This window comes from Musca vetustissima, unplaced genomic scaffold (genome assembly GCF_032173495.1).
Source record: "Musca vetustissima isolate MV318-11 ecotype Yass unplaced genomic scaffold, APGP_CSIRO_Mvet_v1 utg12113, whole genome shotgun sequence".
Classification (NCBI taxonomy): domain Eukaryota; kingdom Metazoa; phylum Arthropoda; class Insecta; order Diptera; family Muscidae; genus Musca; species Musca vetustissima.
Genome location: NW_026879200.1, coordinates 147,823 through 165,612, shown reverse-complemented (window position 1 = coordinate 165,612; position 17,790 = coordinate 147,823). Strand labels below are relative to the sequence as shown.

General features: G+C 33.2%; 1 long non-coding RNA gene across 1 annotated transcript in view; it reads left to right on the top strand.

Annotated features, from left to right (window-relative positions):
* The first annotated feature begins 1,383 nt into the window (after window positions 1–1,383).
* LOC133323993 (uncharacterized) overlaps window positions 1,384–17,790 on the top strand; it is a 55,400-nt gene continuing 38,993 nt past the window's right edge. The window contains exon 1 of the long non-coding RNA XR_009754112.1: window positions 1,384–1,455. This is a non-coding gene — a long non-coding RNA (uncharacterized LOC133323993). The remainder of the gene's footprint in view (window positions 1,456–17,790) is intronic.

Genomic DNA, 17,790 nt, shown 5'->3' with positions numbered 1-17,790 from the left:
GGCGGGTACTTTGAGGGCATTTCCGATTCTGACACATTTTACAGATTTGTATGGTTCTACGCTTATTATCCTCATCGAATTGACAATAATTTGACATTAACGGTGGGTAAAAACTTCATCTGATAAATTTGAATTTAATTCGCATATGTAAGTTTCGCATCAGGGCGGAATAAATACAAGTTACCAACGTACGACCTTTGTAAAGCCACATAGCCCAATATGCCTGATGAGCCGCTTAACCAACGGCGAAACGCGTCGCATAATGGTGGGTACGTAGGTTCTTCTCCTGGCTTTCCTTTTCATTGCAAAACTTAGATCATCAAGCTCGACTCGAAAGAGTATAAATAATCACTTTAAATTACTTTGAAATGGTCACTGCCCTTACAAGGCAAAATTCAAATAACAAAAAAGTATACAGGGTGAGATAAAAAAACGGCAACAAAGTCAAACGCCATAATTTGTACATTTTATTTTTTTAATTTTGTTGAATGGAAGCAAAAAATGTCGGCAATAGCATCAAATTTTAAAACAAGTTTAAATTTGTTCGAATTGGTCACATTTGTCAAAAATTATGGCCTTCAAACGGCCAATGAAACAGTCACAGGCTGCCCGAATGTTGCTCTGCGGTATTTTGGTCCATTCCCGGAGAAACGCTTGCTTGAGGTGATCAACACTTTGGTATTTTTTACTGCCAACCTTGCTTTCCAAAATACTCTAGACACAATAGTTCAACGGAATTGTATCCGGAGATTTTGGTGGCCATTGTGCGTTGGAAATGAAGCGAGGAATGAGTCCTGTTGGAATGTCCAAGGTCTGCGCCCAAAAATGTTGAATGGCCAATACTTTAACTCCTTCAATGTTTTTGTCGAATATATTCGACATTTAAAAGTACTCTTTCTTTGCTATTTTTCGGTTATCCTCTGTACCGTTACTATTGATGTTTTTGCTGAAAGACAGACGAAACTGGCCGAGGGTTAAAATGACAATTGTTATTTTTTCTAATCTATGTGTTTTTATATGATCTTAAATACAAAATTTTAGATTTTTATTCCGACAAAAAAATTTTTTGACACTGAAAGGGTTAATACACGCTCCAGAATATTTTCGCGATAATATTCGGCATTTATTCTGATGCCACGGTCGATTAATACGATCACCATGGCCAACCGAAAGTACACATTTTCAGCGGACCTCTTTGCCAAGTAAACACGATCATATTGTTTGTTTACAAAACTGCTGGACAACAAATGTTTTCTCATCAGAAAAAACCAAATTCGGCAGTTCACCACTTTCGGCCAAAACGAAGCAACTCTTTATCTCTTTTGAGTCTATTTTCCTTCTGTTGCGGTGTGAGTTCTTCAACTTTTTGGAATTTCAATGGCTTACTCCGAGTTCATTTTTCAATATTTGCCGAATGGAATATTGCGATATGTTCAGCTCACGAGCCATTTTTCGGTCACTGCAACGCGAGACACAAAAGATTTATTCACATTTAAATGCTTGTGTGCTCTAACGATATCCAGTTGTGGGTTCCAGCCAAATAAAAAGAAATCATACTATCACGCTTGAATTCCATCACGAATAACTTTTTTCTGGAAAATTCTCACCAAAAAGGCTTTTGTTCGCTTGTAAACAATATAATGAGCTGTCACCGGAATAATTTTAACCGCTGTCGGACGAGTGGCTTAGAAATGACAGCAGTCTGAAATAGGTTGCAGTTTTTCATCTCACCCTGTATGACCATATTTTAACGTAGGATTCAGCTCTATCTTAGGTCTGCCAATGGTCCCAGCCACATTTGCTAACATGTGAGGCTGTATTTTGCCATTTCACGTTCTTGGAGGAAAGAAACTGTTTAGGAAAATAGTTTCGTTTTTAAGGAATCACAAGGATTTTTAGAGAATTGCTTCTTTTCGGATCACAGGATAATATTGTTCCAGAATTCCAATAAATAGAGTTAATCTGAAGCTTTATAAGAATTCCTGGTCATCAAGACTCCGTATCAAAAAAAAAAATGTGAGAGGTTGATACAAGACCTGATAATTTACGCCGAGTCATTGATCTTCGTTGGGCTCCAGGATATAGTTAAATAAAATATAGTGAACTAGGGTAAATCACGTCCATGGAAAGTAATTACCCAGGATCCCTACTGTAAATTTGAGTTGTCATGATGTAATGCAGGTTTAAACATGTTTAAAATATTTATTATATTTATAAGATTTTTTTTTAGAGTAGCTATGATGTAAGGTGGATTCTTTGTAATTATATATAAATTGGCCATGAAATTGTAATTTGGCTTTAATTACAAATGGTCTGTTCCCGTACTGCAAGAATCTACTATTTTTTACTACGATAACACTTTTTTCCTTTATGATATCGAAAACAAATAGTAAAGACTCGTAGATTCTTGCAGTACGGGAACAGACCAAAAGTAAATAAAGACAAATTAAATTAAAATTAAATTTAATGACTTCCTGCCATAGTGACATTACGTCTAGATGGATTATGGTGTTCTGGCTCCACAAATCATCTATAGCCAGTTTTCTCACAGAAGATCTTGCAAATTTCGCCAATGTAATAGGCAACAGTTCGTCGAACAGTGACCTTTCGAAGAACCTCATCATCTAGGACCCGAAGACCCAAGAATGAAAGAACTCACCCTTGAAGTTAATTAGGTTAGTATGCGAGCATAACGCGGATGAAGTGTCTGGGCCACCTGAAACATTGGAACCGGAAACAGTAAATTATGGGAATCGATTAAGTCACTCTCGAACCCTGGAAGGTTGTCAGATTTAGGGTCGTAACCGAAGAGATTCGCGAGTCAACCACATTGTTTTCGAAGCGTGAAAATTTGGCAGGGTAGTACTGATACTGAAACCAAGGCAAGGATGCCTGCATCTCGTCCCTCAGATCATGACGTCTGGTCCTCTTATCGATGACATATGTGAAAGCTAAAATGGATATGCGCAGCCTTTTCGCTAGGGAGAGATCTTGTATGTGAAAATGTTTTCACGTTTACATTCTCGCCTTATTCTGAATGAATAGGGAGAAGCAAAAAATGAGAGATGCCGATTCGAATTTTCGAAAATGATGGTTGAAAAAAGATTCGTGTTGTCATATTGTAATTTAAGTTGTAATGTGTGTTGCCCCATTGTAATTTAATTTTGTAATATTTTTCAATATTTTATTTAATGAGTTTAAAAACAATGCTACCTTTTATTGTTATTTAAACTTTATATCAATAAAAATGTGAAATATCAAGAATGCGTTGTAAAACTGCTTTGTACTTCACAGAAAATAAATTAATGTTTGAAAATATGGCAACATACAACGGCATGTGAAACAGCTGTTTATTGTTTTGATGTAACCAAGGTATATTTAATAAGGTAGCCGCATCGGCCCAGCTGTTGGTGCAAATAAATGTCAAAAATGTTTTGTAATGTTGAACCAACAAATTAAAAAACTAAATTATTAATGAAAATCTCCGAATTTCGAAGAGCTTGTTTTGGCAATACTTTTATTAACATTTTCTATATTCTATATGTATATCTACCTTGGATGTAACAACTACAACAGATTACAATGGCATAATAACTCAAGGTAGTCTCATTTGAGAATTTTATGATGGCAACCCTTTTTAGTTTGGAACTCATCAAGGTGTATTTAATAAGGTGTGACAATCATATGGTTTCAAACTTTATTCTTTATTGTTTGTAAAGTAAATTGTCAAAAACATTTTCAATATTATATTTCGATTTCATGAATGGTCTTTAAATTTATGATTTTTTAATAATAAAAATTCAAGAAAACAACATTCGCAGAGGCGGACGGAAAGGAAATCTAGGCTTAAATCAGCTATAACACCGTTCGCCGATTGGTCCACATATTTTATGTTATGTATGGAAATCTGTCCATTCATAAAATCGAGGAGATTATGTTAGTCTATATTGGAATCGGCCCCTTAGTGCTTGTCACAATCCTCGGCGGAGGTTAAATATGACTATGGAAAGATTTTATACGGTCAACACAATTTCCATGATTTAGTCTTTGGTCGGGGATTTATGTCCCTTCAATTTTCTTTAAGAAGGCAAGATTTGAAGCCACTCCATAGGAAAAACTGATGGTAATTCACAATATAAACAACATCACAAAGAGTCATGGGCTGCATGTGGGCAACTTAAAATTAATCGCGACCAGGTCGTAAACTTTATTTTTCACTGACCTAAAACCGCCAATAACCCAAGAATACACAAATTCATTAATTATTCCTCAAAGAATAGTTCTTGGCAAAAATAAATTAATAATTGTTTTTGTTTTTTTTTTTTTTGTCAATAACTTATTGTCAGCATGACAATTTAATTTCTATAACAACAATGTTGTTTTTGTAAAATAGTTGTTGTTGTATCTGATGCATACACCTTGTTAAATACACCTTGGAACTCATCTATCAACGTTAAATAATATGAAAAACAAATTCCATAAAATTTTGTGTATGTCAATTGGCATATTTCCAATAAGTTAAACAAAATAAATTTTTAAAGCTGAACATTGCCCTCAAGATTTAACCATGGTTGTTACATCATATTTTTATAAATTTTAGAGGCATTGAACTTTAAAATATTTCTAAATATTAATTATTTAGCAATTTTTGCCACTGAACAAATATTATCGGTACATTTCGAAGGAAGATATTTTCATTTAAATTTTGAAAGCTGAATACTGTCAAAGGCATATTTATGAAAAAAATTGGAAACATATGATTGCATGTGACTACCTTGTATAATTATGCCATGAATGCTAATAAACATGGCACAATGAATAGGTAGTCCATTTAGAGCAGCTGATGTCTTCATTAACTGTCAAGGTGGTCAATTTTACTTGAATTTGATGTGCAATGCTGCCAATTTTTTTAAATATTATAAGGAAAAAATTTACAGATAATCGATACATCACCTTTTGATACATCACCTTATTATTGCATCATGCTAATAAAGAAACCAGACAATGGACCAATAGCACGTGAATTAAATAGCTAATGGGCTTGCTCGTAGGGTCACCAAAGAAGAGATTAGAGATTTTGTTGATTGTTTACAAAACATAACGCAACAGCTGATAAAATATCAGCTGACGATGCAAGAAAATTCTTATTGAGTAAATTTTTCCTAATAAGATTTTGCAAATGCTCAGTAACACAACTGTCAAATCTGCTCTCTCAATTTACTCCCTTTAACTGCACTTTTGGGTAAACGAACATTTTGTAAGTTCTAGTTCAGAGAGTAAGCCGTTTTTACTATCTTTTACGATAGTACTGAGAAAAGTAAACAGAAAACAATTTAGTAAGATTTAGCAAATAAGCTGCTGATTCAAGAAAACATTTGATTTTCGCCAAAATAAGCAAACAAACGACAAACACAATTATTTGAATTGCATTTAATATTAAACATAAAATGAACAATAAAAGAAAAATTGATTTGGTATGTTCCTCGGGAATATTTAAGCTTCCTGCATCAATACATTGCCCTCCATCTGGAACTTGCCTAAAAATATATAAGGTATTAGTTTCTAATATAAAAAATTTTTGCATTACTTACGAATTTTCTTGCATTTTCAGTAATTTTATACAACTTAACTTCAAATTGAACTTTCCAATTTAAAAAAAAATGTTTTGAATAATTTTTGTGTTTGGTCATAAAACAACAGATCCAAAAATGCTGAGTTTGCAAAATCTTACTCCACAAAATTCTTTCAGTAAAGTCCAGGGTGCTGATGCTAAGAGTCGATAGCGAAATAATTGCGTATCGCAATTAATTCCGATCGTTCGACATTTTCCAATTCTGTGAATCGTTTTTTTTTTTTTTTTTTTGTTATTGTGTTGTAAAGTGAAAGCAAAACACCTTAAAACAACACTGTATAAAAGCATATATAAAACAATATGTTTGGTGTAGATTAGAAAGAATTAACAATTTTCGAAAGCAAATAAAATTTAATATTTGATGGATCCGATTATATTTTGTTTTTCAGTGTAGTTGAAACGATGTAAAAAAACAAATGCGTATGAAAAGTGATCCCTTAAAATTGCCAGACTCAGAGTACGTTGCAAAAATATATCTGGATAAAATGTTTAATTGTTGCCATTTATATATTTGTAAAGCGTTTCAGACTACAAAAAAAGCCTTCAGATATGTTATTGAAGAAATTAAATTCAAAGGAGCAATTTCAACAAGTATACCACCAAAAATACAACAGGCAGCAGCTTTGTCTCTTCTGGCATCTGGGGGCTTCCAACGCAAAGTTGGAAATGATTTTATTATTGGTGTAAGTCAAAATGTAATTAGTAGAATACTTCAAAAGTTCACATAAATTTCCTATTTTCTGTCTGGTGGCAATATATTGAGTGGGAAATCCCCTTTTTATGTATACTTTTTTGGTGCCAAATTGTTTGCGATAACTCATATGCTATCGTGCAAAAGCCTTCGCTTGCGTGTGACAGTTAAGCGTTATCGCCTCATAGCATACGAAATTACGATACACTTTAAGCGATATCGTATGTCAGAATACCAAAAGTACGAAATTTCGATCGTACGTCCATAATTCCGAACGGTATCGACCATGGCCTATAAATAAGGTCACCAAGGGAGACCAGCTGATTATCGATACCTCTCAAGTTTGCTGTCAAAATGCTTTATTGTGAATTGACTTCCATTACGAAAACGTAAACAAAGTCGAAATTTTTGACATTAGACTTGAGAAAAAACAGCTGTTTTCGATTTCGATTGCTATCTTGGTGACCTTATTAATAGATCTTGGTATCGACTCTCAGCATCAGCCCCCAGTAAGTTTGTTGTTGTTGAACTGTTAAACTTGCTCTCTCACTTGACTCTCTTTTACTGGATTTTTGTGTAAACAGACAACATTTAGTAACATTTGGTAACAATTGTTACCAAATATCGAGTAAACAGACAGAGCCAAGGTGTATTTAATAAGGTGTATGCATCAAATACAACAACAAATATTTTACAAAAACAACATTGTTGTTATAGAAATTAAATTGTCATGCTGACAATAAGTTTTTGACAAAAATAAACAAAAACAATTATTAATTTATTTTTGTGAAGAACTATTCTTTGAGGAATAAATAATGAATTCATGTATTCTTGGGTTATTTGCGATTTTAGGTCAACGAAAAATAAAGTTTAAGACCTGGTCGCGATTAATTTTAAGTTTCCCACAATTATCCCATGGCTCCTTGTGATGTTGTTTATATTGTGGATTACAATCTATTTTTCCTATGGAGTGGGTCGAAATCTTGTCTTCTTAAAGAAAATTGAAGGACATAAATCCTCGGCCAAAGACTAAATCATGGAAATTGTTTTGGCCGTATAAAATCTTTCCATAGGCGTATTTAACCTCCCCCGAGAATTGTGACAAGCACCAAGGGGGCGATTCCAATATAGGCTAACATAATCTCCTCGATTTTATGAGTAGCTGGGATTTCTGTACAGATTTCCACAAATAACACAAAATATGTGGACCAATCGGCGAACGTGGTTATAACTGAGCCTAAATTTCCTTTCCGTCCCCCTCTATGAATGTAGCTTTCTTGAATTTTTATTATTAAAAAAAGCCCGTTAGACCATTTTTTAAATCGAAAAATATTGAAAATGTTTTTGACAATTTACTTTACAAACAATAAAGAAAAAAGTTTGAAACCATATGATTGTCACTTACACCTTATTAAATACACCTTGGACAGAGCTAATAATAATCAAATCAGTTTACCAAGGCCTAAATAAAATCGTACAGCAAGGACAGCTGAGTGATTAAGTTTGTTTCACTGGAATTTGCAATTTGTTTACAAACAAAATTAAGAGAAAAATATGCCTATATAAGGTTCGTTCGTTTACTTTCCCAGTAATATTTACTCAGTAAGAAATTGCAGAGAGTAAATACGAATTTTTCCTTCTCAAGAGAGAAAACTGCAAAAAGTAAACGAACAACATCCAGTAAAAAGATTGTTTCGACACAGCTGATTAAAACAACAAACAAATTGGCGCAAACTAAAAAACAGCAATTTTATTTGAAAAATGTATAATTTGATGTTGTTTGTTCCCCACAAACATTTAAAGGGGTTGTGACCGGTATGTTTTAACTATTTAATGATACAAAATCAAAATAAAATTCACAAAACAATTAATTTTCTTGAGAACAATTTTTTGTTTGTTTACAAAACATAACAAAACAGCTGATTAAATATCAGCTGATGGTACAAGAAAATTCTTACTGAGTAAATTTTCCTTGTAAGAATTTGCAAATACTCAGTAACACAACTGTCAAATCTGTTCTCTCAACTCACTCTCTTTTACTGGACTTTTGGGTAAACGAACAACATTTTGTAATAATTTGTACAAATTGTTGCGTACCGCCTACTGCGGCTCCTGGTGGGGTTCCAACCAGCTCAGTCGGGGCACCGCTTTAGGGGTGAATTCCCAACCCTACCACCATCAGCCCTAGGGGTCGAACAATCAAGAAGGAAAACGGAAATAGAACAACAAACAACAATACAAAAATGACAACACACATACGACCATAACGAGGGAATTTGGTGTCAATTATTCCCGCACTTCGCCCGCCCAACCTTGACCCTTTTCGTCCTAATAAACACTTAATTTTAAAGGGCCCCTGTTTCCACACACACTCACCTTACTGCAACATCGTCCAATCTTCCTCCCTTACAGAAAACAACTAGCAATTCATATTAATCTAAACATTTACACCTAAACAATATTTATTAATTTCATCATTTTTTGATTACTTAAACCTAACATAAACACATAGTCAATATTCTGAATTCCTAACACCTAAAACTATCGATAAGTCACTGTTTCAGACTACCCACACAATCTATTGAAACGGCTCCTTCTGGCCACTCTATTATACTATTACCTCACCTAAAAGAGCTCTCTTAAGTCGTTATTGGGGAGATTACCATTTGATCCCAAAATAGGCAAAACACTAATTCCAATAAGATATTTGGGGTAACCCTACACTTGTCGCATTTGTTAGGCGTTAAAAATTCTCACAATTTAAAATCTTAGATATTAATCACTAAATACTAACACATAACACACTTAATCTAACACTTAAAATTTAGTAAATATATTTTTGTTTGGTTTTTTTTTTTTAAATCTTTTGTCATTTGGTGATTTGCTTGTTTTTAATTTGGTCTTTGATTACTAATTCATTTTTTTTTGTTTTACTTTCAGATCTCTCAGGCTATTGGCATTTAAATTTCGACAAACAATGGTTACCTGGTTTCCAGATACTTATTTTTCCAGGATTTTTGGACGGAAAGACACATCAATTTATTGGCCAACTACGTCCAAGCTTGTGCTGGCGTGCTGTCTTCACTTTGGGCTTAACCGTCTTCCAGCCAACTATTCTACGGCTAAAACCATGCCACATAAATCTTTTTGCCGAATAAGCCCAAAAAAAAATCGGATGACCTCCTCCGTGCAACGACTTGGAGGGGCCAATGCTTGCCTTTTTAGTTGATGAGGATGTTGGCGAGATCTATACAAAAACACAAACATTCAAACACATAAAATATTACCGAATTACACTAACTTACTTTATTTTGTTCGCTCGCAGACATAAGGCACTCAACAATAAAAAACAAACACAAGACTTAATAAATTTTGGGGATTTTTTGTTTAACTTGGGGATTTTTGTTTTTTTTGTTTTGAAAATTTGTTATAAATTATAGTCTCTCGACCAAACACCAAATAAATTTGATCGAATTTTCCCCCCGTTATGCCTTTTATACCCCCGCAGCCAGATGCCATTTTCCCACTTTTCTGGGATTCTCGCGCATTTTCCGACATTTATCATTTTTCCTTTATCTCACCTCTTGATCCCTACATCTCGACAGGGTTGTATTTGCCAGGCCTAAATTTCAGACCAGATGGCAACGCATGAATTTCTCAACCGCTGTACTGAGCTTACTGTATCCGGCTCACTTTTTTCTGGCCGGCAGCAGCAAACACATCATCTCGGATAATTGCTGCCGGTTGTGTTTTTTTATTTTATTTTTATTTTTATACAAAAAATTATATTCACATGCAACAAAACATCAACATGGCCAAGGAATCGATGGACATGGTGATGTGCATGATATTTTTTTGTTTGTTTAGAATTGCGGTGAGGTGAGAATATAAATGAATGGGCGACCAGCCCTTGGAATCCTGGTGTCCACGAGAAATGGGCATACATGGAAATGGAAACCGGCGTGGAACGCAAATCTACAGGTAAGCATTCACAATTGAACAATTTATCGAAGTATATTAATGCTTTTGTTCTTTTCTTGTTTCAGAAAAACCATAAGAAATATTATAGTGCAAAAATTGAATGTGCGTGTGTGGTGCCAAAAGTGGCGTGGGTTCCATCATTCATGGCTGTGTGTGTAACCTAAAAAGTGGCTTGGGTAATACTACCTGCATATGTGTGTGTGCTACACTGGCCACTCATTCACACATAACCATTAAGTACATTCATGCCGTCTCATTTGTTTGAATGGATAAACACATCCATTTTGGCGGTATTTTTATGGCTTGGCAGAAATGTATGCGGTTTACATTTATGTACACCACAATGTATGTGCTGTACATTTATGTACGTCACAATGTATGTGATGTCAAAAATGGCGTAACTTCTTCGGTATGTTAAGCATTGGTAAGTAGATTTTTACACATTTTTACAACCCTTTTTCATTTTCTTTATTTTTAGAAAATTGATTTTTATAATTCTGTTAACATAATGGAACACCTCAGGTAGTTTGGACCTTTGTTTATGGCCCTACAACCAGTGGAAAATTTTGTGCTTTGCGACAAAACATGGTGGATAGGGATTAATACCATTTGTTGCTAAAGTGATGCTTAGAATGCATAATCAGGTAAGAAGTTAGAAAATGTTTGTTGATGTGCGGAATAATTAAAAATTTTTTCTTTTCTTTCAGGTACATTTCTCTTTGGGTTTGTGTAAAATGTGTTAACAATTATGGTGATCATAATACCATAAGAAATGATTTGTTTTTGTTTTGGTAAGTAAAAATGTTTCTTTTAATAAAATTGTCTTTCCTTGTAACTAATTGGGTCTTTTTTTACAGATATTTATTGGTGATATGCTTTGATGTGTACCCCTTCACATTTAAGATGGTTTCGAACAAACTGTCTTTGAACCAATCGGAATCACTGAAATGGTACACAGGAAGATTTTGGCTACCACCTTCGGTAACAGGTGGTTTACTATGCGGTGTGGGACGTGTGAATTTATGGAACGTTTGTGGACGTGATCATTTTTACAACAGGTAAAATATATTTCGTTTGTTTGTTCGTTTCAGACAGACCTATCTTTAATTTTATTAGTGTTTTTTTGTTTGCATGGCTATATAATGTGCGTGTAAAAAATGTGGATATGTTTGTAAAAAATAATGGTCTGATCTACTAGAATTTTAAAAATTGATAATTTATGAGTTTATATGAACTGTGGGAATAAATGCAAGGAAATGGGTTGTAACCCATACCTTTTTTTTTAATAGACATTTTAATAAATTTATACTCCGCGCACATATTTCTACCTGTATTATTTCAAGATAATTTTCATTGTTGTTTGTACAAAATTTTACTAATGTTCCTTTGGTTTATTTTCAGCTGTTTGGTGATTTGGTGACCGAGGTGAATGATTCACGGAACCAGCAAACAAAAATATATGCATGCAGAGATTCCCAATCTATTCAATTGGAACCATCCTGGATTTTCTTTGATAATTTCATCGGAATATTTTTATCTATTGGATAATGAAATACACGTTTTTGGAGATCACTTATCAAAATTGCAATTTACGGGTGAGTGTTTTTTTGTTTTTTGTTATCAGTGCATTCCATATTTATAAATCTATAATTGTGTATAAAAAGAAACTGTTTGTAAACAGTGTGACCTATAAATTTTGATGGTGTTGTTTCCTCTAAACAAAAAACTCGGAAAAAATTCGCAAAAATGAACAGATTTTTTTGACAATATAAATCACGATAAATAATAACCATTTTGATTTCTTGAAAAGAGACAATGTTCCACATCTGCATAGTTCAGGGAAATTACGTGTATTAGGAAAATTGGTGCCTGTTAATAATGTGTGCTATTGGGTTATTTTCACTTGCGAAAAAGAGAAAAATTTTATGGAAATAGTTTATTGTGTATTTTGGCGATACAAGTATTGTTTATGATACGCCTGTCATTAGGAATGATGAAAATGAAATGATGAAACATACGGATTTTTACACAATATGCTATTATGACTTTTTGTCGGTTTTTTATTTTTTTTTTTTATAACCTCAGGTAGAATTTGTTGAGGATGTGATTTTATATGATAACCAAAAGAAAACATTTTTTTGTGATGTAAAGTGCCCGCAAATATGTTGCCACGTTTATTGCAGTCAATATTTGTTTGCAAATGCCACATGTTTATATGTGTTTATGTGACGTTAGTTCGTTGTGTACGCTGTGTAAAGGAGCCTAGAAGTTGGTTGGTCATGGCTAGGTAGTGTTAATGCTTTGTGAAAATATAGAGATTGTGTCGATTAGGGTGTATCGTAATTATTGGTGATTCTTGGTATGTAGGTATTGTAAGTGTAGCAGGCGTTTCAATAAGAATAGGGTCGTTTTCTTTGTGGTGTTAGATTTCATTCGAACTAGATTTTTGTCCCAACGTGGGGAACTCCCACGCCCTGTAGTCTCAAAAGCCGGGCAATAAAGAAAATATTTCATAGTCTAATGAGATATAAAATATGTTAATAATTACTGATATAATAATAAAAAAAATGCAAAAAGGCAAAAAAAATGGACGTTCACAAACATACATTTTCTTATACCTAATATTGCACTTACATAACTATATCACAGAATTTTTAAAATTTATATCATTAGCATGAAAATTTTCTGAGGGTTTGTCGGAAAATAATTGGAAAAAATATTTCTTAGCCAAATATAAAATAAAATCTGTCAATAATTTCTAACATAATATAAATAAATACAAAAGGGCAAAAAATTGACATACACACATACATTTTTAAAATTGGGTTAACAAAAATTAAAGTTACTATTAATAAAAACAAATATATTTACTTTTTTACAACACAGATACACATATGGGAGGTAATGGGACGTTATTTCAGTTGTATGCAAGATAAAGTGTGTGGTATTTTTTTTTTCTTGTTATTAATTATTTTTCTAAGTGTCCTAAAAATAGGTCGTTATGGCGTACTGAAGACTGGACTATTCATTACATTGAAAAATACACAGAAACATTAAAGGACATACCCCACGGCAGTTTTCTTCAATGAAGAAGAAAAAAGATCTCGTGTTAAGAGAAATTACACAATACAGTCAATGACAACCATGGTCAAAGCAGATATTGCACTTCCCCATATGCCATCCTTAGTCTATTGTATCTACTCTAATTAAAAAGACAGTAAACAAAAAACACAGGTCATGAACACAATACATTCATTGTTACAATTAACGAACAAGAGCTATTGCACTAGACCCTAACTTATGGAATATTATATCCTAATTTTCTAATTACTTAAACTAGATATTGCACAATTGACACAGATTGAAGAACAATATGTGGATGCAAGATCTGTTAGCATTAAGAAAATGCGATATAATATTTTAAACTATTTCACCCTATGGTATATTATTCTGTGCGTAGGTATTATTGCACAACATATATTATTTATTTGTCCTTGTCGTACTAACGTTTTTGGCGTCTTTGTTTTGCGCATAAGTAGTGACAGGTGTTATTGCACTTAAAAATTATAGGACGACAGGACTATAGTTTTGGTTTGGGCGCCATATTGTTGCGTACCGCCTACTGCGGCTCCTGGTGGGGTTCCAACCAGCTCAGTCGGGGCACCGCTTTAGGGGTGAATTCCCAACCCTACCACCATCAGCCCTAGGGGTCGAACAATCAAGAAGGAAAACGGAAATAGAACAACAAACAACAATACAAAAATGACAACACACATACGACCATAACGAGGGAATTTGGTGTCAATTATTCCCGCACTTCGCCCGCCCAACCTTGACCCTTTTCGTCCTAATAAACACTTAATTTTAAAGGGCCCCTGTTTCCACACACACTCACCTTACTGCAACATCGTCCAATCTTCCTCCCTTACAGAAAACAACTAGCAATTCATATTAATCTAAACATTTACACCTAAACAATATTTATTAATTTCATCATTTTTTGATTACTTAAACCTAACATAAACACATAGTCAATATTCTGAATTCCTAACACCTAAAACTATCGATAAGTCACTGTTTCAGACTACCCACACAATCTATTGAAACGGCTCCTTCTGGCCACTCTATTATACTATTACCTCACCTAAAAGAGCTCTCTTAAGTCGTTATTGGGGAGATTACCATTTGATCCCAAAATAGGCAAAACACTAATTCCAATAAGATATTTGGGGTAACCCTACACTTGTCGCATTTGTTAGGCGTTAAAAATTCTCACAATTTAAAATCTTAGATATTAATCACTAAATACTAACACATAACACACTTAATCTAACAATTAAAATTTAGTAAATATATTTTTGTTTGGTTTTTTTTTTTTTTAAATCTTTTGTCATTTGGTGATTTGCTTGTTTTTAATTTGGTCTTTGATTACTAATTCATTTTTTTTTGTTTTACTTTCAGATCTCTCAGGCTATTGGCATTTAAATTTCGACAAACAATGGTTACCTGGTTTCCAGATACTTATTTTTCCAGGATTTTTGGACGGAAAGACACATCAATTTATTGGCCAACTACGTCCAAGCTTGTGCTGGCGTGCTGTCTTCACTTTGGGCTTAACCGTCTTCCAGCCAACTATTCTACGGCTAAAACCATGCCACATAAATCTTTTTGCCGAATAAGCCCAAAAAAAAATCGGATGACCTCCTCCGTGCAACGACTTGGAGGGGCCAATGCTTGCCTTTTTAGTTGATGAGGATGTTGGCGAGATCTATACAAAAACACAAACATTCAAACACATAAAATATTACCGAATTACACTAACTTACTTTATTTTGTTCGCTCGCAGACATAAGGCACTCAACAATAAAAAACAAACACAAGACTTAATAAATTTTGGGGATTTTTTGTTTAACTTGGGGATTTTTGTTTTTTTTTTTTTGTTTTGAAAATTTGTTATAAATTATAGTCTCTCGACCAAACACCAAATAAATTTGATCGAATTTTCCCCCCGTTATGCCTTTTATACCCCCGCAGCCAGATGCCATTTTCCCACTTTTCTGGGATTCTCGCGCATTTTCCGACATTTATCATTTTTCCTTTATCTCACCTCTTGATCCCTACATCTCGACAGGGTTGTATTTGCCAGGCCTAAATTTCAGACCAGATGGCAACGCATGAATTTCTCAACCGCTGTACTGAGCTTACTGTATCCGGCTCACTTTTTTCTGGCCGGCAGCAGCAAACACATCATCTCGGATAATTGCTGCCGGTTGTGTTTTTTTTTTTTATTTTATTTTTATTTTTATACAAAAAATTATATTCACATGCAACAAAATTCGTACAAATTATTGAGTAAACGAACGAACCTATAGTTTGACAAAATATCTAGATATCAGCCTTGCAGTTTACAATAAAAAAACATTTTTTTTTTTTTTTTTTTTTTTTTTTGAAAGAATAAAAAACAAATTCAAAAGTTATTTAAATTCACATTTTATATTTGAAATGAAAAAAATAATACACATTTTCAATACTGTAAAATATTCACTTGTATTAACTTAAAATAAAAATCAAAAGCAAAATTAGTTTCAAATTTAAAAAAAATCATATTTACATTCAATTAATTTTTCTTCCTAATTTGATCCTCAAATTCCTTTGGTATAAATGTTTTCTCAGTTTTACCCTCATGTCTGACATAGTGTACAGTTTTATCCTTGGCATTAAACATAAATTCAAAGACTGTATGCAACGAACTAACATTTGCCGTCAGACGATCGACACTTTCAAGAAATTAATTTAAAAATGTTGTACACATTTCGGGTTTCCAGGCAGCACTGCACATCTAGAAGAAAAATTGGAAAATAAATCTACTCATGTTGAAATAAGCAAAAAAAAAAACATGTGAACTCACCTTTGGTATTTCATTCGATTTCAAACATTGTATTGGACTCGTGATCATCGCATTTTGATCTTTAATAGCCAAATATATTTCCCTCACATTGGACAAATAGGCTTGTAACCAATATTTTAAATATTTTTCATTTTTATTTTTAATTGTACACCACATTTGTTTGATTGATATCAGACGTGCTGAATTAATGTCGTTTAAATTATTTCTGAAAAGAACAAGAAAAAATAGAATAGTAGAAACTTTGAAACTTTTTATAAAATTTGTAGTACTACAATACACGTTCGATGGTCTTATAATTTAACTCTAATCAAGAATATATGTACATATGTAGAATTAAAAATAATAATTTCGAGGAGATGAAATGAAGAAGTCGAATCAACATAATAACTCTGTTTATACACAACTCCTCAAAATCAATATTTTAGATTCTATAAACATATAGCATGACCTACGGTTTATTTTGAGAGATCAGTAATATATTCGCATAATATATGTTTATATACCTACTTGCTTTCTTCGGTTATATTTATAGCATGGGCTCTTCCAATATAATGTAGTTTAAAATTTTCCATTAAAGCTTCGTATATTGCTACTTGAAATATATTTTCATCATTCCACATATCGGGTTCTTGTGAGGTATCTTATCTCAAAAAAAAATTCAAATTATTTCCAAACTATATTTCTATTGCACTTTTTTACTGTATTTACCTTTCAACAATAATCTACATAAACATCTATGATGTGTATTTCCCTGATTATTTGTAAAAAATTCTTCATCTCGAGGTCGCTCTATCATAAATATCATGTCATTGTAACGTGATACAAAAACATTTATATCGCATGTTCGATATAGAAATTCCATAATTTGTTCTAATACACCACGCCTGGTATAGACATTAATCTTTTTCATAATCTTACTGGCATTGGTGGATATATTTTCCTTATTGACATCATCAAAATAAGTATATAACAATGGTTTCAGCAATTCCGATTGTGTATCCTGGTTAAATTCTCGAAAGTTTTCAAATTTTCCATTTAAATTGAGTGGATATTGATGAGATTTTGGTTCAACGAAAAGATGACGAAGTCGATGAGCTTCTTTGAAATTGCTGTAATTGATATCGTAGATCTTAACAATATTGGGTTTCTCCATATATTTGGATTTCTTTTTGAATTGTTTTAAAATTGTCGAATTTACTGAAAGCAGTAATTGTTGAGGTTCTTCTGTATTGGTATTTATGGACATTGTTATGTTTAGTATTTAAATATCTCAAACTTGCTCGACAAACGTCCTCTTTGAATTTTGAAAAATGACTGAATCTAGCTTTGAATTGTGTGATTTCCCCCAAAATAAACATGATGATTCATAATTGGGGAATTCACGTTTTAAAGCGTGACTTTTGACGCATGAATTTTGTATACATTACAAAACATGCAAGCAATAAGATAGAGGCAAGTAAGTCGCTGTTCACACACAAGTAATTTCAATGTGTCGAAAGTAATCAAAGGCTGTGCTTTAAATCGAGTACACACTATCAGTTTGGACTGTAAGTTTTTTATTCTCATTAACTTCCGATG